The following is a 25726-nucleotide window of genomic DNA, read 5'->3' on the forward strand; positions in this document are numbered from 1 at the left end:
ACAGTTTATTTCGCCAGCAGGTCCAAGGGGAATCCGTTCCCAGCAAGGACCCTGATGTTTCTGAGAGGCCTGGTTTTATACTCCCCACTACATGACTGGTTACACGTTAGCAACCTCTTTGTTGTGTATGACTGAGTTTTACAAGTAGGTGATAGGAGGACAAGCAATTAAGGTTGAAGGGGGAGAACAATGATTATACATCAAGGCGGGATATTTCATGGTTAATCTAACGGGGCAGCCTGACCTCAACTACAGTCTCCATTTGCCATCGGTAGGGACGAAAGTCTCCAGGAGACCTGGTTTTTATTAGCAATGGTTTCCTCACTCTTGGGTGGGGCTCAGGCCCCGTTTACATCCTGCCTTTAAGACGGATGACAGGCTTCAAGATGGAGTCTCTCCTGCTTGCCTCACACTGGCCCCAACATTACCCCCTCTTGATGCCCATCTTATCTTTAACGATGGGCACCAGTCATGGGTCGGCACTGTACACGGGGACTATGTAACTGCGGCTGGGCTGTCAGTCTGGAGGCTACACATCAAGGTATACACTGGAGAATACAAGGCCCCCAAATTAGTAATACAATGATTAACAAAATAATTACAAAAAGCTTTTTCCACCAATCACCTTTGATCCAAGAAAATACCAGCATCCAAAAAGGAGGATTATCGTTTGACATAGCTTTTACCTGGTTTTTCATCTTGTCTAGAGCAGCTGATACATTGCCAGATAAATCAGAGATATATACACAACATTTAACTTTAATTATAGCAGAGGTCCCTCCTTGGATGGCTATAAGTATGTCAAAGAAAGTGAAAGTTACAAAGTTAAGTCGCTCAGTCATGTCCCACCCTTTGCAACCCCATGGACTGTAGCCCACCAGGCTCCTCCGTCCATGGGGTTCTCCAGGCAGGAATACTGGAGTGGGTTGCCTTTTCCTTCTCCAGGGGATCTTCCCTACCCAGGGATTGAACCGAGGTCTCCCGCATTGCAGGCAGACACTTTAACCTCTGAGCCACCAGTGAAGCCCAAGTATGTCAAAAGTCATCAAATTTTGAATCACTGTCTTTCTCATTTGTATTTGTTCTTCATTTAAAACTTGGATTGCCTTTGTGTTGTCCAGGAGGGCCTGTTTCATGAAGTTAGAGCTTCTACTTTAATCATAATATCTGTTGTTTCTATAGACGGTACAAACAAGGCAGCTATGTAATCATACCATTGAAATACAGACCTTGCCCACTGCATGTAAATAAGGCAAATTTACTGGGGCTTGTTGTAAGGATGGCTTAATACTTCCACGAGCAAAGGCAAATCCTAAAGTGTAGCAGCCAACACAACCGACTGGAAGCCAAGGCCCTAAGTTCTATCCATACAGTCATTGGGTGCCATTTGGGGCCACCCACCAGATCCCAGGGTTGCACTTCCAGTCTGAGCCAGGCCAGCAAGCTGGTAAATCTGGGCGATAAGTGACCTCTTATGTTTGTTCGCATTGCTCAGAGGACAAATATACCACATATTTTCATTCTTTTGGATCCATGGGACAGTCACCAAATCCAATCTTTTGTTCCCTTTGCTCCCAACAGATAGGGGCAGGGACAATAGGTTGGCCTTTTTCTGGAGTCGTTCAAATATATTTATCCCATATCTGGTAAAATTGTTCAAAGTACCAGATGGATTGGCCCTTTTTACTGGCCATAGAGTTTTTATCTTTTTTAATTTTTTAAGTAAAAAGTGTAGGCTTTTGCTACTTCTGGAAAGCTTGCATTTACTTTAAATGTCATCCCATGGCCTTGATCAATCTGATTAGAGTCCAGTTTACACCAAGAAAGAAGCGACAGGTTGTGAGTTACCAAAGAAAGAAATGTTTCCCGTTATTGTCTCAAAAGAGGAACAGAGTGGGCTAAAGTCCCCTCTGTGAAAGGGAGACACCCACCAAGGAAGTCCATCGGTCACTGACAAAGGCATGGCCCCACAAACACAACAGTTAGAGGTGTTATGGAAGTTTGCATACAACTGGGCCCAGGACAGGAACACTTCATCCCGAGTTTGCAGTCCCAGTAGGGTTGTCATTCTGAAAAGGAATAGCAGAGTCATCTGTAGCAGCTCCATCCTGGGTCTGTGGTCGTCGATGGAAGATGAGTCGGGTCTTCAGGGGTTCCCCTGGGTTAGTGTGGGCGGTTCAGTATCCCTTTCCCTCCACTGCTGTCTTGAGCCAAGTGTGGTGAGTCCAGGGAGTGATGCCTGCAACTTTAACTGCAGTGGGAGTGGTTAGTACAATAGTGTACGGCCCTCTCCAGGTGGGGGATAGCGTCTGCTGTTTCCAATCCTTTGCTAAATCTCCTGGTGAGTATGGGTGTGTAGTAGTATCTAAGGAAAGTGGAATCCTTTCTTGAACATAAGGGCTGATACCATGGATTTCCTCCCCCAACTGTTCCAGTTTCAGTGACACCTCATCCCTCCTCTTGGTAATAAATTTCCCTTTACTTCCCGAATAAGTGGAGAAGGCCTCCCGAACATTATCTCATAGGGGGAATACCCGTGGGACCAGGGGGTCATCCTGATCCTCATTAACACCAAGGGCAGCATGTCCATCCAGGGGGCACCAGTTTCTTGCAGCCATTTTGCCAAAGTCGCCCTGATGGTAAGGTTCATTCTCTCAACTGTTCCTGACCTTTGTGGCCTATACGCTGCATGTAGTTTCCATTTAATATTTACTGCTTTGCAGACCAGTTGGAGTAATTCAGCCACAAATGCAGGCCCATTATCTGATTCAACACTCAGAGGGAACCCAAACCTAGGAATAATGTGTCTCAGCAAGAATCGGGCCACTTCTTTGCTTTTTCAGTCTTGGTGGGGTAAGCTTCTACCCATCCCGTAAAAGTACATACCATCACCAGCAGATATTTGTGTCCTCGGCATGGCTTTACCTCAGTGAAGTCCACTTCTAGATGTTTAAAAGGAGCGTCCCCTTATTCTTGGCACAGGTTACACATGCGCGGCTTGCATCTGCACAAACGGCTATAAATTTTTTTCCATTTATTTTTATTAGTTGGAGGCTAATTACTTTACATCATTACAGTAGTTTTTGTTATACATTGATATGAATTAGCCATGGATTTACATGTACTCCCCATCCCAGTCCCCCCTCCCACCTCCCTCTCCACCCGATCCCTCTGGGTCTTCCCAGTGCACCAGGCCCGAGCATTTGTCTCATGCACCCAACCTGGGCTGGTGATCTGTTTCACCCTAGATAATATACATGTTTCGATGCTGTTCTCTTGAAACATCCCACCCTCGCCTTCTCCCAGGGTCCACAAGTCTGTTCTATACATCTGAGTCTCTTTTTCTGTTTTGCATATAGGGTTATCGTTATCATCTTTCTAAATTCCATATATATGTGTTAGTATACTGTAATGGTCTTTATCTTTCTGGCTTACTTTGCTCTGTATAATGGGTTCCAGTTTCATCCATCTCATTAGAACTGATTCAAATGAATTCTTTTTAATGGCTGAGTAATATTCCATGGTGTATATGTACCACAGCTTCCTCATCCATTCGTCTTCTGATGGGCACCTAGGTTGCTTCCATGTCCTGGCTATTATAAACAGTGCTGCGATGAACATTGGGGTGCACACAAACGGCTATTAGACATGGTATGACAAAGTACCAAGCTGAAATCTTGCTCAGTTCGTGCCCAGGTGGTTTTATCCTCATCATAGACTGGGGCCACCTGGGTGGTTAGTAGGCTCGACACCACAGGCATCACCATAAGTTTGGCTGCTATGTTGTCCTGGCGGTGCTTTTTGCCCTTCGGTCGGCCAGACAGCTCCCTTCCACCTGAGGTGTGTCCACCCTCTGGCAGCCTCTACAGTGCATTACTGCCGCTGCAGCGGGCTCCCACGGTGCTTCCAACAGCAGCGAAATTTCCTCTTTGTTTTTTATCTCTCTGTCAGTTGCAGTTAATAGTCCCCTTTCCTTATATATGGAGAATGGCTGGTAGTAAAGAGCAGTGGGGCCAGGATGAATGTGCCAATCTGACCCCACCTTAAAACTCAACATTCGGAAAGCTATGATCATGGTATCTGGTCCCATCACTTCATGGCAAATAGATGGGGAAACAGTGGAAACAGTGGCAGACTTTATTTTGGGGGGGCTCCAAAGTCACTGCAGATGGTGACTGCAGCCATGAAATTAAAAGATGCTTGCTCCTTGGAAGAAAAGTTATGACTAACCTAGACAGCATATTAAAAAGCAGAGACATTACTTTGCCAACAAAGGTCTGTCTAGTCAAGGCCGTGGTTTTTCCAGTGGTCATGTATGGATGTGAGAGTTGGACTATAGAGAAAGCTGAGTGCTGAAGAGTTGATGCTCTTGAACTGTGGTATTGGAGGAGACTCTTGAGAATCCCTTGGACTGCAAGGAGATCCAACCAGTCCATCCTAAAGGAAATCAGTCCTGAATATTCGCTGGAAGGACTGATGCTGAAGCTGAAACTCCAATACTTTAGCCACCTTATGTGAAGAACTGACTCATTTGAAAAGACCCTGATGCTGGGAAAGATAGAAGGCGGGAGGAAAAGGGGACAACAGAGGATGAGATGGTTTGCTGGCATCACCGACTCCATGGACATGAATTTGAGTAAACTCTGGGAGTTGGTGATGGACAGGGAGGCCTGGCGTGCTGCAGTTCGTGGCGTCGCAAAGAGTCAGACACGACTGAGCAGCTGAAATGAGCTGAACTGACCCCACCTGCGGTGCTGCCTGGACTTCCCTAAGAGGCATCTGCAAAACCTCTCTCTCTTGAGACTTCTTTGTAGACCTCATCCGTCTCTGAACACTCGGCTCTCCCTTTTTCCTTCCTCTGAACCAGGGAGGGGGGTATAATGCTGGCACAGTTTCTCCCATCGTACTCGGTGGTGCAGCAGGAGGGAAAGGAGCTACCTGTACCGGGGGAGGTGGGGGAGGAAAATCTCTCTGTCTTCCTACTTTCTCCTCCTGCTCTGGGAGTCTGCATGTGTTCCCAGTGTGGTGGAGGAAATGGAAGCCCCTCTTCCTCTGGATCTTGATATATTCTTTTTTTCGACTTTTCTTACCTGGGTTCTGCCTGCGCCAGCAAAATCTTGCTTTCTCATTTGTCAAGTTAACGTACCCGGGCCTGAGGGGTGGGTTTTGTGCAATTAGTAGCCATGAGTCAAGGTATGGAAACTGATGTGGGTGGCCTGGCTACCTGGTTACCACAGAGTACACAGCCCGAACTTTGTCCAATTTTAGGGTTCCCTCTGAGGGCCGTCCTACCCCAAAGGATGGCCAGTCTATCTCACAAAAGCTTCTAAGCTTATTCTGGGTTAGCTTTCCACCATAGTCTCCTCCAAAGCCCTTTCTGAAGTTTTTAATCATGCATCCAAGAACGATCGGCTTGGGTTCTCCACTACCCATCTTACTTTCCTTCTGTATTACCTCTGTGCTCTTCTCTCGGTAGCCAGCCAGATCCAATCAACTAAGGCTTCCACATACTCTTCTCTGCACAAGTCTGATCCTTGCTAAATCCAAGACCGTCTTATCACTGGTTGGTGCAGGCAAACGTGCGTCCAAAGCCCCAGTTCCCAATCCGACCCCAAACAATGCTTTGGGGTATCCCAGAGTCCCTAAGGAAAACGGGGGGTGTCTCGGGAAAGGGGACAGTCCCTTGGGAACCAAAAGATTTGTTGACAAACAACCAGTACAGGCTTAGTTAACAGAGTACCACTTACTTCAGTAAACAATTCCCTACCACGCCTACGAGGACACAGCCGCCAAACACTCACCCAGCCCCAAGGGGTTGCTCAGGCCCCTTCTTCCACTGTTACAGTGGAATCTATCTGCACGCTTCCCTTCTGTCGACAAGAGTTGTGAAGTCCACCTGGAAGGACAAATCGCTAAAACAAGAGCCGATCCACAGAGGGAGGCGCCTTCCCCTCCCAGAGGCTCTCATCCCCGCGAGCTGCAGGCAGAGGCTCAATGGGCCTGTATCTCCGGGGGCTTCCCAGCCAACATACCAGAAATGTTGTGGAATCCGGAGTCGCAAAACACACCTCAGAGGACACTCAAGACAGTGGAGTACAGTTTATTACGCCAGCGGGTCCAAGGGGAATCAGTTCCCAACAAGGACCCTGATGTTTCTGAGAGGCCTGGTTTTTTACCCACCCCCCCACCCCAGCTAGGTGACTGGTTACATGATAGCAACCTCTTTGTTGTATGTGATTGAGTTTTACAACAAGTAGGTGATAGGAGGACAAGCAATTAAGGTTGAAGGGGGAGAACAATGATTATACATCAAGGGGGGAATGTCTCCATGGCTAATCTAACAGGAGCAACCTGGCCTCAGCTACAGTCTCCATTTGCCATCGGTAGGGAGAGAAGTCTCCAGGAGACCTGGTTTTCATTAGCAGTGGTCTCCTCACCCTTGGGCAGGGTTCAGGCCCCGTTTGCATCCTGCCTTAAAGACGGATGACAGGCTTCAAGATGGAGTCTCTCCTTCTTGCCTCACACTGGCCCCAACAATGAAAGTTAATAACTCTGAAACCCAAATGAAAAGTTAAAAAACAAAACAAACAAACAAAAAACACAGGTGCTTTAAGCGGGGGGAGAAAGGATGCATTTATTGAATTGACATCATGAGTCAACAATTTTTTATATTTTTCTCTGTGTTTTTTTTTTTTTCCTATGCTGATTCCAGCACTGAAAACAAGACTAAACACTCCTGTTCCTTCACTTTATTTAAAAGCAGGGGGCTCCCGGTCCATAATTGGACTACATCATTTGGAGAAATCAGTGGAACCTTAGGCACAGTCGTTTCTGACCCACCCCTCAAAGTATAAAATCCAAGATGGGGCACATGGCTTGAGTCACAGGTAACTGAGGAAGGGAACAGGCACCAGTGATTTGTTCTGTCTAGTTTCTCTGCTGGAGTGTAAGGGCACTTAGTAAAAAATGCAGAGTTAAGGCCACGCTGTAGACTTAAAGGTGTGGAGGTAGAGACAAGAGGAGGAGGAAAGCAGAGGACTGCCCAAGCAGCAGAGAAAAGTCTCGACTGAAATCGCCCCCAAGGGCACTTCCTGGTGGTCCGATGGTTAAGAATCTGCCTTGCAATGCAGGCGACCCCGATTCTTTCCCTGGTCTGGGACAATCCAATTTGCCTCTGAGCACACCTCTGTCCCACAGCTGCTGAGCCCAAGAGCTGAAACTACTGAAGCTCACATACGTAGAGCCTGTGCTCTGCAACAGAAGAAGCCACTGCAATGAGAAGCCTGCACACCTCCATGAACGGTAGCCCCCGGTTCTAGTTGTGGTGGTCCCACAGCTACAGAACGCCTGTGTGCAGTAACGAAGACCCACCACAGCCAAAAAATGATAAATAAGTTAATTAAAAAAAAAAATCGTCCCCAAGGAAAACCTTAGATACCAATTTGTGAAGGGCCTGTGCTGTGCATAGTCTCCAGATTCACCTTCCAGCCCCTGACAAGTTAACAGTAATGACTTCATACTTTCATCCTGAGATAACCTGGGGAGATTTCCCTTTTAGAAGTACTAGATTTCCTGCTGCTATTTCTTTTAAGTTCCTCTGGAACACAGAGACTTTTGGAAAAGGATTAGACAGAGTAGAATGTTTTAGCTTCTACCCTAAGAGTAGGTGTGACGTTCAGGGCTTAGGAGAAAGAAATACCAGTAAATGTAAAGTCTTTCGGCTTTTATGTCTCTAAGAATGCCAAATTTATGCTGATCCCCCCTGTATGTCCACTGTAACCAGATGCAGGGGGCGATCAGCCTGGACCCTGGTCAATAGGTAATGCCTGTTAGCATCTTTCCTCAAGCCCTGCTCCATGGAAATCTCCAAGAGGACACAATATCTTACCTTGCTGACTGAAAAAAAAAATGCACAGCTTGAAAGTTGAAAATTATGTTTTACTTGGCAGACAAAGTGGAGGACTTAAGCCTGGGACACAGTCTCTCAGATAGCTCTAAGGGACTACGCTGAAAAGGTAAGGGAGGAGCTAGGATATGCAAATATTTTTGCAACAAAGACCAGGAAGTCAGAATAGCAAAAAGATTACTCTTAATTATAGAAAACCAGGTATCTGGTTAAGACATTTAGTACTTCTCTATGTATGGGAAGATGCAAGAGTCTGGGCTCACTGAAATCACTCCTCAGCTGTCTGGGGCCAGTATCCCGTACTTTCTCATCCTGAGTCTCCGCAAGGCGCACCATCAGGGTGACTGCAGCAGTTGACTGCTAGATGGCAGGCATTCTCTTTCTATCCTGAGTTCCCTCGGGGCTCACTTTGGGGGCCTATAATGTGATGTCTTGATGGCTGCAACATCATGTATTTACTGATATGGCAAGGAACATTTTCCCATTGACCACCTAATCAGAGTTATCTATGAGTCAGTTATACAGGGAACTGTACAGGGTTACTATACAGGAAACACACAGGAGTTTTACAGGGAGTTACACAGAGGGCAGACAGGCCTTTGAATAGCTGTTAGTTCAGATTAATAGAATCAAATTGTTAAGATATGAACTCTTGGGATTCAGTTTTACCATAGTTAACGCTGGAGTCCCTGGGTTTCAGGGAAGTGAGTGAGCCAAGAACTACAAGCTCTTAGGTGATGGGAGGCAGGGGCAAGGGAACCCCATCATGTCCCATTTTGAGCTCTTATGCCCAAATCAGGACAAGGGGTTACCAGGGCACCTCAGGATGAGGATAGCTCATATGATGAGGCTTGTCTTATATTTCCATTCTGGTGAAAGAATTTTAAAACACAAGGGAAGAGGTTTGGGGTTAAAAATGGCAGATTTAATGATAGCATTTATCACCCATTTTTCTCAATATCTACATTTATTTTTTCTGTAAATTCACTTTTATTGGATTCCACTTATAAGTGAGATCATGCATAATTTGTCTTCTTCTGTCAGATTATTTCACATAGTATAACACTCTCAAGTTCCATTCATGTTGTCAGAAATGGCAGGATTTCTTTTTATGCCTGAATAATATTCTATTATATATCTCACAGCTCTGTTATCCATTCATTCATTGATACGCACTCAGAGTTTTTCCATGCCTCTACTATTGTAAATAATGCTGCAATGAATATGAAGGTGCACTGGTGTCTCTTCCAGATAGTGATTTCACTTCTTTCAGATATATACTGAGAAGTAGAATTGCTGAATCATATGGTAGATCTATTTTTAATTTTTTGAGGAACCACCATAATGTTTTCCACAGTGATTGTACAATTTACATTCTCACTAACAGTGTTCTTGGGTTCTCTTTTCTCCACATCCTTGCAAGCATTTGTCTTGCTTGTCTTATCTATTGTCGCCTTCATAACAAGTATGGTGGGATATCTCATTGTAGTTTCAATTTGCAGTTCCCTGATGATCAGCACATTTGTTTTCTTGTACCTGTACCTATTCCAGTCCATTGCCCAATTTTTAATCAGATTGATTTTTTTACTATTGAATTTGGGTTGCTTGCATATTTCAGATACTAACCCCTTATTAGATGTGTGCTTTGCAAATATTTTCTTCCTGTCCATAGGTTTTGTTGACTTAAAATTATGCAGAGCTTTTTAGTTTAATATAGCCCCACTTTTTTTGTTTGTTCATTTGTTTGCCTTTGTTGTTTGTGCTTTAAGTGTCATATCCAAGAAACCATTGTCAAGACCAAAGTCAAGGAGCTTTTTCCCTATGTTTTCTTCTAGGAGTTTTATGATTTCAGATCTTATATTTATGTCTTTAATTTTGAGTTATTTTAGTGGTATAAGATAGGGATCTTACATTCATTCATTTAAAATGATAGTTCCCTGGTGGCTCAGATCTTTAAGAGTCTGCCTGCAATGCAGGAGACCCAGGCTTGATCCCTGGGTCAGGAAGATCCTCTGGAGAAGGGAATGGTTACCCACTCCAATATACTTGCCTGGAGAATTCCATGGACAAAGGGGCCTGGCTGGCTACAGCCCAGGGGATCACAAAGAGTCGGACACAACTGAACTACTAACACTTTCACTTTCAAAGGCATAACAGGAACAAGTTCCTTACATTAAAGCAAATGAGGGTAGATGACAGATATGGACAGTTTCTGAAAAATAGAAAACTGGAAGAGGAAAATGGTGGTGCATAAGGCTGGGTGGGGAAGCTGCTACTTAAAATAGAAGCCACAAGTCAGGGAAATGCTCCCAGGGAGGGACCTAGTCCAACAAAAGGACCATGGAGAGGCCCTCTAGAGACAGGAGAGGGCCAGGGTGAAACTCCGCAAAAAAGCAGGAGTATTAACAGAGATTCTTAAATAGTAAGTAATACCCATCATCACCCCTACCCAACCTCCTGTGGATAGAATACTTGGGAACAGAGTTCCTCCTACCCCTACTCCCCCAGATAAAATCAGATTAGCATCAGACATCTCATTTGAAACACTGGATGTTAGTAACACAATGGAGCAACACCTTCAAAATTCTGAGGGGAAAATTACTTTGAGCCTCGAATGATATAGTAAAATTAAGTAAGTTACTGATTTTTTCAGATTTTAGAATGAATCCATGAATGTAATACAAATGGTTTAATTATGGGTACAAAACAGTATATAAATGACAGGAAGCTTGGGGATGTCAAAGTGAGAGAAATTAGAAGATGGGAGTTTTGAGGGAGTTAAAGGGAAGGTAGGGGCCTTAATCCTACTGAGTCGAGAGTTACTGTCAGCAGAGTAATGGCCCTTCAGAGATGTCTACGGCCAAATCCCAGGATCCTGAGAATATATGAGGTTAAATAGCAAAGGGGAATTAAGTTTGCAGGTAGTGTTAAAGCTGCTAATCAGCTGACTTGGAGATGGGAGATTATCCTGGATTATTTAGGCAGGCCCAATGTAATCATTTATTTACTCAGCAGCCAGCCAGCTTCAAGCCTGACTGGATCAATGTAAACAAGCAGTGTATCGGCAGTCCTCGAATTCATATAATTCCCAGGCCCATCAATTTCACTGACATTGACTTAGTTAAATAAACCAGTTCCCTAACAGCGCAGTTCAAGTTTCAGTTACTATGGTATATTAGTTGTAAGTAGTTAGGTCCGCAGATCCGTCCCTATGTAACACATGTGCTGCAAGATCAGGGACCAGTATTCACCTTACTTCTCTCAAATCCTGCTAGGGATTGGTCACCGCCCATCTGTTAGTTCCCTCAGAGGGCAGAGCACATCGTTGTGCTGTCTCCTGGTTAACCATGTGATGTTTTACAAAGTGGATAACCAGATTTGGCCAGTAGAGATGAAAGTGCACAGGAGAAATGAAAGCAATAAAGCTAGAAGTGAGACGAACACAGATGGAGCTGTAGGAGAAATCACTGCTTGTGGGAATGTTGGCCCTGCTGCTGTTCTAAAGCCTCTAGATATGCAGCTAGAGGAACTCAGCGCAGGCAAGCTTATCATCCTAAACGAGAAAGGTTGTAATGAGAACGATGAGAATGTCCCAGAGGAAATGATGGTAAGTGGTTAGTTGACATTCTAATGGAAATAATCCTGCCTCAAGGAGTTGCAAGCTGCCTGCTTGCTTCAGAAGTCCCAAAGGTTTGACCAAACCTAGTGATGTCATAAGTAGGAAAACATCAATTGAATGGATTATTAGGCAGCTGCTAGCCCACAACCTTTTAGGGCCAGCAGAGAGAAAATTCTAATTTGCCAACAAGGTCCAGAATCCAGGTTCACACTGAGCATGTGTCCAAGCACTATCCAAGAATTTTCCAGACAGACTTACGCTCACTAGAGCTCTCCTACAGAGAAAAATTGATGAAACATGGGTTTTTTTCTTTGTTTGTTTCTACCTATAGTTATGCGATCCTTCCCTACTATGACACCTGTGAGGGGAAATTGTTACTTAAAAATGAGCTCCAAGCAAGGATTTGCAAGGAGTGTTACTCTCAGCAAACAGAATGCTGGGAAACGTACATTCCTTCAAAGAATAAAAGGCAAGAAAATAGCACTTTTCAGGCATCTATCTATCAGCAACTGTCTAGATTCTAAGATGTGAGAACTCCAGGTTTGCCCAGAGGCCCTAATTTCCAGGGTCAAGGCAGTATGTTTCCCTGCGCTTTCCGATCCTTGTAAACGCATTCCTAGGTCATACCGGGACTGGCCATGAGGAAACAGGCTGCAGGATTGTGTCTGAGAGTGCGGTGCCGTACTCTTGTTACCTAGATTAGTTGACATTCCACTGGAAATGGGCCAGCGGCTAGGAGTCGCAAGCCGTCTTCTGCTTCACAAATCTCTAAAGGTTGACCAAAGATATTGCTGTCACAAGTAAGAAAATAGCAATTGGATGGATTTTTAGGTAACTGCTAGGCGGCACCTTTTTAGAGCCAACAGAAAGAAAATGCTAATTTTGCCAAGAAGGTCCAGTATGCAGGTTCACACTCAGTATGTGTCCCTGCAGTATCCAAGAATTTTCCAGAGAGACCTGGGACCATTGGATCCTTCCGACAGAGAAAAATTGATGGAAGAGACATTTTGATGTTTTCTTGCTTTTCCCTGTAAGTGTGGGAGCCTTCCCTACTGTAACACATGTGAGGGGAAATTTTTACTTAAAAATGACTTCCAGGCAAGGGTTTCTGAGCAGTCTGTTGCTCTCAGCAAACAGAATGCTGTGAAATCTATGTTCCTTTGATGAATGAAGGCAAAAAAGAGTGTTTTTCAGGAATCTGTCAATCAGCAACTGTCTAGATTTTAAGATGTGAGAACCCCAGGTTTGCACAGAGCCCCTAATTTCCAAAGTCACAACCAGTATGTTTCCTTGTATTTCCGAGCCTTATGAACCCATACTGAGGTCATACTGGGACTGCCCATGAGGAAACAGGCTGTGTGTCTGAGAGTGCTGAGCGCCATCTAGTTTTGTTACCAAAGGAGTTTACATTCCACTGGAAATGATCCAGCGGCAAGGAATTGCAGCTGCACTAAGAAATGCTGCTTCTACAATTAGGCTCTAAATCCCGTGTTAAGAAAAGCAAATGTCCCTGTAGTTAGAAAGCTGTGTAAGGGAGCCCAAGGACAGATTGCACCATTTGCTGATTAACAAGTTCAGTGGGGAGTGTTCTGTGGGTGCTGACTTGCACACCTGTTCTCAGCTGAATTTGATGAAAGTGCCTGGGTGATGACTTCCCACTAAGAAGTGGCAAGGAGCGCTGCAACAATCCTGCTTTCACAGGAAGAATATAGTGATTTTCCTTACTGCCTGGATTTCCAGCTTGAAGATAACACTTTTCCCTCCTCATTTAGAGCTGTGTAAAAACACTCGTAGCATACACACAGTGCACCGATTCTGAACAAAAATATCGGTGGAGAGTGTTCTGGGAATGTGGATGGCCATGCCTGTGTTTACCCTGATCAGGCGAAACATACTGTCAGATGACCTCGCAGCAAGAAGGGGCAAGCAGTCTGATTCTTGAGAAGTGAAGTTACTTGGCCGTGAGTGACTCCTTGAGATCCCATGACCCTGTAGCCTGCCACGCTGCTCTGTCCATGGAATTTTCCAGGCAAGAGTATTGGAGTGGGTTGCCATTTCCTTCTCCAGGGCATCTTCCTGACCCATTGATCAAACCTGGGTCTCTTTCTCTGCAGGCAGCTTCTTTACAGTCTGAGCCACCAAGGAAGCCCATATATATATATATATATATATATATATATATATATGCAATGAGTGTTACTGGCCATCAAAATGAATGAAATAATGCCACTGGCAGCAGCATGGATGGACCTATTTTCATGCTAAGTGAAGTAAACCAGACAGAAAAATATAAATATCATATGACAGCACTTATATGTGGAATCTAATAAAATTATACAAATTAATATATACAAAACAGATATGGCTCCACAGACATGGAAAACAAACAGTTTTACCAAAGGGGAAGGAGGGGGAAAAAGTTAGGAGTTTGGGATTAACATATATATATACTGCCATATATAAAATAGATAATCAACAAAGACCTATTATGTAGTATGGGGACCTATACTCAATATTTTGTAATAACCTCTAAGAGGAAAATCTGAAAAAAGATACAGATATATATGTATGCAAAACTGAATCACTTTGCTATACATCTGAAAACTAACACAGCTTTGGAAATCAACTATGCTTCAGTTTTAAAGTAAGCTTAGAAACAAGTGTGCTCAGTATGAATGTCTGAAGAAAGGAGAAGGGAGGAAAGGAGAGGAGAAAGGGAGAAAGAAGAAATAAAAAAGCAAGATGGCATTCAGCAAAGCCAATTAAATTTGTTTGGTCCTTGTAAGACTTCCTGAATAGCTCCCACTATGTTACATATTCTAACAGAAGTAAGACATCTGATCTGTTGATAATTATATTTTCTTGATGATAATCTTTCGTTGAGAGCAAAAGCTATGGTTTGGGGGGATTACCTATGCCCACTTATCCCCGGAAATGAGAATAGTTATGCTAGGGCATAAGATCGTTCCACCTGGTTCAGAATCAGTCAGAATGGCTGATGATTCAAATTTTTATGGGTGCATTTTAAAGGGACAAGTGAATATTGGTCAACATTTGTTTCTTCACTATTCCTGAAACAATGCTTAAGTATTTTATTGAAATAACTGCTAAACCATAGGAAGAAATCCGCTCTCACCCTTGCACATTGAGAATAGCCTCTCATGCTTTATTGTTGCTGTTCAGTAGCTCAGCCACGTCTGACACTTTGTGACCCCATGGGGCTCACCAGGATTCCCTGTCCTTCACCATCTCCCAGAGCTTGCTCAAACTCATGTCCATCGAGTTGGGGATGCCATCCATCCACGTCATCCTCTGTCATCCCCTTCTCCTCCCACCTTCACTCTTTCCCAGCATCAGGGTCTTTTCCAATGAGTCAGTTCTTCGCATCAGATGGCCAAAGTATTGGAGTTTCAGCTTTAGCATCAGTTCTTCCAATGAATTTTCAGAATTTATTTCTTTTAGGATTGACTGGTTTGATTTCCTTACAATCCAAGGGACTCTCAACAGTCTTCTCCAGTACCACAGTTCAAAAGCATCAATTCTTTGGCATTCTGCCTTCTTTATGGTCCAACTCTCACTCCATACATGACTACTGGAAAAACCATAGTTTGACTATATGGACCTCTGCTTGCAAAGTAATCTCTCTGCTTTTTAATATGCTATCTAGGTTTGTCATGGCTTTTCTTCCAAAGAGCAAACATCTTTTAATATCATGCTTACAAACAATAGAAATTTTACAACTGATAGAGGACAAGCCTGATTCTCCTCTAACTATGTAAATCTTAATGCTTTGCTAAGTGTTTTAGGTAAGTCCTATTTACCTGAAAGGCCAGCAGGGTAGTGATTGACTTTGAAAACAAAGGGCAACTGAAGTAGTTAGTATACCTTATTGCAAATTATTTAGTGAACACAGAGCAAGAGTCTAAGAGTGAGAGGGAAAAAGAAAATGAGAGAGAGCAGGATGTATACTATATTGCTGAAGCTGTGCTTATCAAAATAGCAGGCACAAGATGGATCCCCATACTCTCTAACATAGATTATAACCTGGTCATGAACTCCTTGTCTTGATTTGGCTGGAAAACACTCTAGCTCTAAAGACATTGATGGAGGCCTATTTAGAGAGTTGTGCATCCTCTGGATTTTGTGTCCTAGCTCCTGCCACTGATTTGACCTTCTGCTTGGCACCCAACCCCAACAAAGCTTGTCTGATCCTGTGCCCCTTTACAGAGCTTATTCCCTCAGTAAATTTCAACATTAACTCATTATTGACTGTTGAGGTTTATTTTCTCTTCTTCAATAAATATGCATGTTTCATATAGGAGTTCATGATCTGAGCCACAGTCATATTCCAGTACTGTTTTTGCTGACTGTATAGAGCTTCTCATTCTTTGGCTGCAAAAAATATAATCAATTTTATTTCAGTATTGAACATCTGGTGATGTCCATGTGTGGATTCATCTCTTGTGTTGATGGAAGAGGGTGTTTGCTATGAGCAGGGCTTTTTCTTGGCAAAAGTTTGTTAGCCTTTGCCCTGATTCATTTTGTTCTCCAAAGCCAAACTTGCCTGTTACTCCAAGTATCTCTTGACTTCCTACTTTTGCATTCAAGTCCCCTATGATGAAAAGGACATCTTTCTTGGGTGTTAGTTCTAGAAGTTCTTGTAGGTCTTCATAGAACCATTCAACTTCAGCTTCTTCAGCATTACTGTTTGGGGCATAGACTTGGATTACTGTGATATTGAATGGTTTGCCTTGGAAATGAACAGAGATCATTTTGTTGTTTTGGAGATTGCACCCAAGCACTGCACTTTGGACTCTTTTGTTGATTATGGGGGCTACTCCATTTCTTCTAAGGGATTCTTGCCCAATAGTAGATATAGTGGTCATCTGAATTAAATTTAACCATTCCAGTCCATTTGAGTTCACTGATTCCCAAAATGTTGATGTTCACTCTTGCCATCTCCTGTTTGACCACTTTCAATTTGCCTTGATTCGTAGACCTAACATTCTAGGTTCCTATGCATTATTATTCTTTACAGCATCAGATTTTACTACCATCACCAGTCACATACACATCTGGGTGTTGTTTTCACTTGGGCTCCATCTTTTCATTCTTTCTGGAGTTATTACTCCATGCCTCTCCAGTAGCATATTGGGCAAGTACCGACCTGGGGAGTTCATCTTTCAGTGTCATATCTTTTTGCCTTTTTGTACTGTTCAAAATAGATTCAAAGGTTGATAGAGTACCTGAAGAACTGTGGACAGAAGTTCATGACATTCTATGGGAGGCAGTGATCAAGACTATCCCTAAGAAAAAGAAATGCAAAAAGACAAAATGGTTGTCTGAGGAAGCCTTACAAATAACTGAGAAAAGAAGAGAAGCTAAAGGCAAAGGAGAAAAGGAAAGATATACCCATTTGAATGCAGAGTTTCAAAGAATACCTAGGAGAGATAGAAAGCCTTCATCAGTGATTAATGCAAAGAGATAGAGGAAAATGATAGAATGGGAAAGACTAGAGATCTCTTCAAGAAAATTAGAGATACCAAGAGAACATTTCATGTAAAGATGGGTTTGATAAAGGACAGAAATGGTATGGACCTAACAGAAGCAGAAGATACTAAGAAGAGGTGGCAAGAATACCCAGAAGAACTATACAAAAAAGATTTTCATGACCACGATGGTGTGATCACTCACCTAGAGCCAGACGTCCTGGAATGCAAAGTCAAGTGGGCCTTAGAAAGCATCACTATGAACAAAGCTAGTGGAGGTGATGGAATTCCAGTTGGGCTATTTCAAATCCTAAAAGATGATGATGCTAAAGTGCTGCATTCAATATGCCAGCAAATTTGGAAAACTCAGCCGTGGCCACAGGACTGGAAAAGGCCAGTTTTTGTTCCAATCCCAAAGAAAGGCATTGTTAAAGAATGTTCAAACTACCACACAATTGCACTCATCTCACACGCTAGTAAAGTAATGCTCAAAATTCTCCAAGCCAGGCTTCAATAGTACATGAACCATGAACTTCCAGGTGTTCAAGCTGGATTAAGAAAAGACAGAGGAACCAGAGATCAAATTTGCTGGTGTCCAGCCTCGGCAGGATCCAGGGGGTACCCTCAGGATGAACGGCTTTGGCGAGAGATAGAAGACACATAAGATCAGTCTTGATAGGGCCAAGTCTGTCTTTTATTTTTTGACAACAGTTTATATACCCTCACTCAGAATGTATCCAAGATACAAGATGCTTACTCATGTTTATACAGGGTTAGTTTACATTACATCAGTTTGTCCTTATGGAAGAACAAGATGCTTTCTGCATTTTGTTTCTATAATAAATCTTTACACATTATCTTTTGGCCTTGGGGCTTATTAACATTTTATGTAAGTCAGGTGAATGTAAACCTGTTTTCTGTTTCTGTGGTGATCTTAACAGAAGAGTTACAGTCTCATAGGGCAACAGTACACCATGTCACAACATAGTAAAAATATGACCCTGTTAATACCAACATCAATTCTTCTGCAAAAGTTGTCAGTTAAATTTATCTAAAAGTTTACCCCATACAGACTCTGCGGCTTTAATGAGGCAGCGTCTGCCTAGCACTCCTGGCTAATAATTAACAACTATTTCATTGTTACAACACTAGGGCTAAGCTCTTATTTTTCTAGATCTACAACTATATTAACAATGGTTTCCATAGCACAGCCTTAGCACACTAAAAGCAAAAACACAGCAAGCAAACGTTAAGCCAATAACCACTTTTATAATAGTTTTTTCTTATATTTTCTAATAGGGCTCCTTCACCCCCCAAAGGGCTCTGTATCTATTAGGGCCTTTATATGATCAGGTTCTTTATGCTAATTAAAATAATATAAGCAATCATGCATATTAGCACCAAGGGCATAAACTCATTTGCCAAACAAACTAAAATACCAGCAAAGGAGTTTAAATTAAAACACTCCTTTCACCCTGGATAATCTCATAAAATACCACCACCCAAAAAACTTATTGATTGAAGTCCTAAATTGATTCTTATTTGAAAAGAGATCAGGGAAGGCCTTCTGCCTGTATCACAAAAATTAGGGAGTAGTCTATTGAAGCAAGCATCAGAAAAACAGATATCATCTTTAAGGTGAGCGCCGGGGGCAGCTTTTCGGAATCCCTGAAAACCTGATCCACCTCGCCCGTCAGGTCTTCTCCTCATGACCTTGTCATGGGTGGGATTTCGTGTGTTGGCTCCCGGCACAAATTGCCAATATCCATTGGGTCATTGAAAAGCAAGAGAGTTCCAGAAAAACATCTACTTCTGCTTTACTGACTACACCAAAGCCTTTGACTGTGTGGATCACAACAAACTGTGGAAAATTCTTAAAGAGATGGGAAAACCAGACCACCTGACCTGCCTCTTGAGAAATCTGTATGCAGGTCAGGAAGCAACAGTTAGAACTGGATATGGAACAACAGACTGGTTCCAAATAGGAAAAGGAGTACGTCAAGGCTGTATATTGTCACCCTGTTTATTTAACTTATATGCAGAGTGCATCATGAGAAATGCTGGGCTGGATGAAGCACAAACTGGAATCAAGATTGCCGGGAGAAATATCAGTAACCTCAGATATTCAAATGACACCACCCTTATGGCAGAAAGTGAAGAAAAACTAAAGAGCCTCTTGATGAAGGTGAAAAAGGAGAGTGAAAAAGTTGGCTTAAAGTTCAACATTCAGAAAACTAAGATCATGGCATCCGGTCCCATCAGCTCAGTTCAGTTCAGTTCAGTCACTCAGTCATGTCCGACTCTTTGCGACCCCATGAACCGCAGCACGCCAGGCTTCCCTGTCCATCACCAACTCCCAGAGCCTACCCAAACTCATGTCCATTGAGTCGGTGATGCCATCCAACCATCTTATCCTCTGTTGTCCCCTTCTCCTCCTGCCCTCAATCTTTCCCAGCAGCAGGGTCTTTTCCAATGAGTCAGCTCTTCACATCAGGTGGCCAAAGTACTGGAGTTTCAGCTTCAGCATCAGTCCTTCCAATGAACACCCAGGACTGATCTCCTTTAGGATGGACTGGTTGGATCTCCTTGCAGTCCAAGGGACTCTCAAGCCTTCATGGAAAATAGATGGGGAAACAGTGGAAACAGTCACTGACTTTATTTTGGGGGGGCTTCAAAATCACTGCAGGTGGTGATTGCAGCCATGAAATTAAAATGCTTACTGCTTGGAAGGAAAGTTCTGACCAACCTAGACAGCATATTAAAAAGCAGAGACATTACTTTGTCAAGAAAGGTCCGTCTAGTCAAGGCTATGGTTTTTCCAGTGGTCATGTATGGATGTGAGAGTTGGACTATAAAGAAAACTGAGCACAGAAGAATTGATGCTTTTGGACTTTGGTGTTGGAGAAGACTCTTGAGAATCCCTTGGACTGCAAGGAGAGCCAACCAGCCCATCCTAAAGGAGATCAGTCCTGGGTGTTCATTGGAAGGACTGATGTTGAAGCTGAAACTCCAATACTTTGTCTACCTGATGCGAAGAGTTGACTCATTGGAAAAGATCCTGATGCTGGGAAAGATTGAGGGCAGGAGGAAAGGGGGACGACAGAGGATGAGGTGGTTGAATGGCATCACCAACTCAATGAACATGAGTTTGGGTAGGCTCCAGGAGTTGTTGATGGACAGGGAGGCCTGGCATGCTGCAGCTCATGGGGTCGCAAAGAGTTGGACACGACTGAGCGACTGAACTGAACTGAACACAGTCAAAGGCTTTAGTGTAATCAGTGAAGCAGAACTAGATGTTTTTCTGAAATTCCCTTTCTTTTTCTACGATCTAGTGGATGTTGGCAATTTGATCTCTGGTTCCTCTGCCTTTTCTAAATCCAGCTTGAACATCTTGAATTTCACTGTTCACATCCTGTTGAAGGATAACTTGAAGGATTTTGAGCATTACCTTGCAATGAAATGAGTGCAATTGTATGGTAGTTTGAACATTCTTTGGTATTGACTTTCTTTATTATATATTGGAATAGTGCAGATTTCTACTATGCTGTTTTAGGTGTCCAGGAACCTGATTTGAATGTATCTAGATGTATATCTATTCTTGCTCTGAACAGTGTGTTCAGTAGGGTTCTCTGTGCAACTCACTATGTTCTTTATGAGTATCTATTGGATATATATACGTGTGTATGTGATAATGCAAAAGTCTTACTTTACCCTTCTCCCTAATTTTTTTTTTTTTTTTTTTGGTAATTGTAAGTTGGTTTTCAAAGTTTGTAAGTCTTTTTCTGTTTTGTACAGTAGTTCATTGGTATAAATTGATAGATTCCTCCTGTAGGTGATATCTGATGATATTTCTCTCTCTCTCTGATTTACTTCACTGCACATGGTAATGTCTTGGTCCATCTTTGCTGCTGCCAATGGCATTATTTAATTCTATTTTAAGAGTGAGAGTGAGGAGTATTCTAGTGTCTAGCTGTCTCATTCAGCCTTCCATTTTTGGTCTCTGGCCATGTTTGTTGATTCTCCATCTCGGCTCTAATAAACAGTGCTTCTCTGAATATAGGGGTGCACGAGTCATTTCAAATTATGATTTTCTCTGTATCTCAACCCAGGAGTGGGATCATATGGTTCCTGTGTGTTGAGTTTTTTAAGGAACCTCCGTGCTGTTTTCTACCGTGGCTGCGCCCATTTACACCCCCACCAAGAAAGAAGGAAGATCCCCTTTTGTCTCTGAACTCTGCAGCGTTTATTCTGTGTGGGTCTTTCTGACGGTGGCCATTCTGACCACGGTGAGGTGATTCCTCAGGGTTGCTTTGATTTGCGTTGATTTGATAATTAGTCATGTGGACTACGTTTCCATGTGCTTTTTGATCCTATACAGTGTGAGTACAGTTTGCCTGTTGAAATTGGCTTCTTGAACGTCAACCCTGTTTTAAATTCATTTTTTTGTGATTTACCCCAAGGACTTCACTTGAGGGCAGGTGTCCTTTCCAGCCCTGCCTGCCTTGTGAATATTCAGAGCTGATTCAGTTCAGTTCAGTTCAGTCACTCAGTCACGTCTGACTCACTTCGACCCCATGGACTGCAGCACACCAGGCTTCCCTGTCCATCACTATCTCCCAGAGCTTGCTCAAACTCATGTCCATCAAGTAGGTGATGCCATCCAACCATCTCATCCTCTGTCATCCCCTTCTCCTCCTGTCCTCAATCTTTCCCAGCATCAGGGTCTTTTCCAATGAGTCAGCCCTTTGCATCAGGTGGCCAAAGTATTGGAGTTTCAGCTTCAACATCAGTCCTTCCAATGAACACCCAGGCCGGATCTCCTTTAGGATGGGCTGGTCGGATCTGCTTGCAGTCCAAGGGACTCTCAAGAGTCTTCTCCAACACCAAAGTCCAAAAGCATCAATTCTTCTGCACTCAGCTTTCTTTATAGTCCAACTCTCACATCCATACATGACCACTGGAAAAACCATAGCCTTGACTAGACGGACCTTTCTTGACAAAGTAATGTCTCTGCTTTTTAATATGCTGTCTAGGTTGGTCATAACTTTCCTTCCAAGGAGTAAGCGTTTTAATTTCATGGCTGCAATCACCACCTGCAGTGATTTTGGAGCCCCCCAAAATAAAGTCAGTGACTGTTTCCACTGTTTCCCCATCTATTTGCCATGAAGTGATGGGACCAGATACCATGATCTTAGTTTTCTGAATGTTGAGCTTTAAGCCAACTTTCCCCCTCTCCTCTTTCACTTTGACCAAGAGGTTCTTTAGCTCTTCTTCACTCTCTGCCATAAGGGTGATGTCATCTGCATATCTGAGGTTACTGATATTTCTCCCGGCAATCTTGATTCCAGCTTGTGCTTCATCCAGCCCAGCGTTTCTCATGATGTACTCTGCATATAAGTTAAATAAGCAGGGTGGCAATATACAGCAGCAATTGCAACTCTCCAGTATGAGCCGGTGAGACCTCAGGAACTCAGGAACGAGAAGAATATCTGCTCTTTAGCAGGCATCAGACTGCAGACACTCCCTAAGGTGAGCCCTGAGGAAAGGAAGTTCAGGATGTGAAACAGGATGCTGGCCCAAATAGGTGAGGTGCATATGAAAGGAATGATTTCAGTGAGCCCTGACTCTTGCATCTTCCCATACACAGAAAAGCACTAAATTCCTTGACTCAAGATGTCTGGTTTTCTTTAACAGTAATCTTCTGATATTCAGACTACCTTCCCTTTGTTACAAATCTCTGTGTAAGCTGGCTCCTCCCCTCCCCTCCCAGGAGCAGTTCTCTCAGGGTTGCTTGAGATGGTGTCTCCTTAGCTTGAAGTCCTAAAAATTCCCACTGAATAAAACATAACTCTCAACTTTTAGGTTGTGAATATTTTTTAAGTCAACAAGAATATTGTAATTTCGTTCCCATTTTCATTGTTTAAGGAAGCTCCACGCTGTTTCCATGGGCTTCCCAGGTGACGCTAGTGGTAAAGAACCCACTTGCCAACACAGTAAACAGACGTGGGTTCGATCCCTGGGTGGGGAAGATCCCCTGGAGGCAACCCACTCCGGTGTTTCTTGCCTGGAGAATCCCATGGACAGAGGAGCCTGGCGGGTTACAGTCCATAAGGTCAAAAAGAGTCAGACACGACTGGAATGCCCTAGCAGGCATGCACACTGTCTGCATCGTGGCTGTTCCCAGTTGGCATTCCAGCATCGATGGAGGAGGGTTCTCGTTTCTCCACACCCTCTTCTGCCTTGGTTCTTTGTCGAGTGTTTGACGTTGGCTATTCTGACCAGTGTGAGGTGATACCTCATTGTAGTTTTGATTTGGATGTCTCTAATATTTAGCAAGGTTAACATCATATTCTGTGATTTGTTTTTTTAAAGGGTATGAGTGAAACATCTAGCAATTGGCTTTTGAACGTTGCCCTGTGTTTTGACGAACACTCCTAGAACAGTCCCTGAAGGCAGGTGTTGTTTACTCACAAACCCATGGGCCTTCTGAATATTAAGTACCCATCAGCACAGCTTTACACGTTGTTGTCATGAAAAGTGCCAGCAGCATTTTTTCATGCCCCTTTCTTCTTTCTTTCTGTGCAATTTCATTTTGATCTTATATTGGAATAAAAAAGTTGATTTCCGATGTTGTGTTGAAGAAGGAATTCATAGGGCCAGGACTCCATCTCAGGCCTATCTGTGCTGACTGTGCTTGGTTGCCTCTCCAGTGGACTCTGAACTCTCTGCTTTAGTGCCTGCGGGAACGATACGGAAGGATAAGACCCCCTCCAGACAGGGGAATCTTGAAGATCACATCCAGGTTACTCATTGCCTAAGAGGAAACATACCGTAATCACCCCTGTCTCCGGACAGGTCATAAATTTTTTCCATATCTATCGGGATGTAATCACAGGCTTATCGATTATTAACTGGTTGGAACGTGACCACAAGCTTATTGATTATTAACTGTTTGGAATGTAACTGCGGGCTTATTGATTATTGACTGTTTGAACACATAACACGTGAATGATGGGGTTATTGTAGTTGTATTTACCCTACCTTTGTTTATGTAAGTCTCAAGGGATTTGGGCTGGTGGGTTTGGACACGTACACATGGGGTATAAAAGATTTTCACAAATGCTGGTCAGGGTCCTTGGCTAAGAGGAGACTCTGCCTTGGGCCCGCCGGTGTAATAAACTGCACTCCACTATCTGCATTGTCCCTCTGAGTGAGTTTGTTTCCCGGAGAGCATGGCAATAACAGTGTTTGTGTAAGGTGTAGAGGAACTTAATTCAGTCGTGCATAAACGCGTATCTATTCTTTTTCAGGTTCTTTTTCCCATATACAAAAGATCCTAAAAAGTACTGAGAAGTAAGAGTCAGAGAAGAGAAAAAAAAAATGCAGCAAGACGTGGTGGAGGTGTTGGAAATAAATGCAAAATCTAAGAAATGTAATCCTGTAGAAGCAGGGCTCTACATATTAAAAGCACGGAAACTGGATTCTGGAATTCTTTACAGTGGGGACATTCTCCCTAAGAAACTGCCAGAGAAGCCAGCCACCCACCGTGCCTATTGGCTTTGATTTTGAAACGGAGAAAAGAATCAAACAGCGAGAAGCAGAGTGTATTGGAGGATAAACACTTGAAATTTATGTGAAGCCTTGCCCTTTTCGCATCTTGTTAGATGTTGTGGGTGTTCCTGAGAAGAAAGAAATTCCACTCACTGTCCCCAGGACTCCTGCCTTTGTTCGGAAGAAGAGAACCCCAAAACCTACCCAAGAAGATGAGGATGAGGAGCAGTCAGTAGTGATAAGAGCTCAATAACTGTCCCTTGGTGGAATACCTTTGAAGCCCAAAATCCCAGTGAGGAGAACTGTGGAAATACACCCTTTCTCTTTTGATTCAAAAAAGTCACTTACAGAAAGAGAAGAAAATAAAACAACTGCAGAAAGGGGAGGTGCCCAAGTTCTAGGCGCTTCCTTTGCCTCATCTTACCACCATTAACCTGCAGGAAAAGATGAAGCACACAAATCAAGTGGATTCTTCTGCTTGGAGCCTGGCAGAAGAGGTGCCTGAAGGCACAGACTTGTGTTCTGTCCGTGCCCCGGTGACAAAGAAGCCTCCCCCTGGTGTGATGGAAAGAGCAACTCTGGTTCCCAGATGGTGTGTGCAGCCGAGTCTAGCGGTGGAGTAGACTAGAACTTGAGTGGTACCCACTTAGTCACTTATAGAAATTTGTGTTGCTTCCATCTTCCTCCTCTTTTTTAATATGTCAGAATATATAGTTGATTTAGTTTATAATTTATTCACTTAAAGTATGATTTTTGCTGCTTTTATCCTTCACTTTTTATATTTTATATTTAAAAATAAAGATACTTGATTTAGTTTATAGCTTATGTCTGATTCTTTCCTCTTCTCTGTGCAAAATGAATTTGGAGTTAAGGAGCCCTTTGCTATGAGGAGGGAGCCTCGTTAACCACCTGACGATGAAGAGACGTGACTGATTTTGTGTCCCTCACCTAGGCTGTCTGCCGGCTTCAGGCAGGGCCGCTGTTCAGGCACCTTCTGCCCTTGTTGGTGCTGACAATGGGGGAATGCTGAGCAGGACATGTTTTAAGTCCTCTTGTGACCTGGGCTGGAATCCGTGTTTGTCTTGGTGAAAGTGAAAGTTGCTCACTTGTGTCTGACTCTGCGACCCCCATGGACTATACAGTCTATGGAATTCTCCAGGC

General features: G+C 43.3%; 1 long non-coding RNA gene across 1 annotated transcript in view; it reads left to right on the forward strand.

Annotated features, from left to right (window-relative positions):
• The window catches only part of LOC139035550 (uncharacterized), a 34581-nt gene extending 9196 nt beyond the window's left edge, over positions 1–25385 (forward strand). The window contains exon 2 of the long non-coding RNA XR_011488131.1: positions 24325–25385. This is a non-coding gene — a long non-coding RNA (uncharacterized lncRNA). The remainder of the gene's footprint in view (positions 1–24324) is intronic.
• The last annotated feature ends 341 nt before the right edge of the window (positions 25386–25726 follow it).

Source organism: Odocoileus virginianus, chromosome 6, assembly GCF_023699985.2.
Source record: "Odocoileus virginianus isolate 20LAN1187 ecotype Illinois chromosome 6, Ovbor_1.2, whole genome shotgun sequence".
NCBI lineage: Eukaryota > Metazoa > Chordata > Mammalia > Artiodactyla > Cervidae > Odocoileus > Odocoileus virginianus.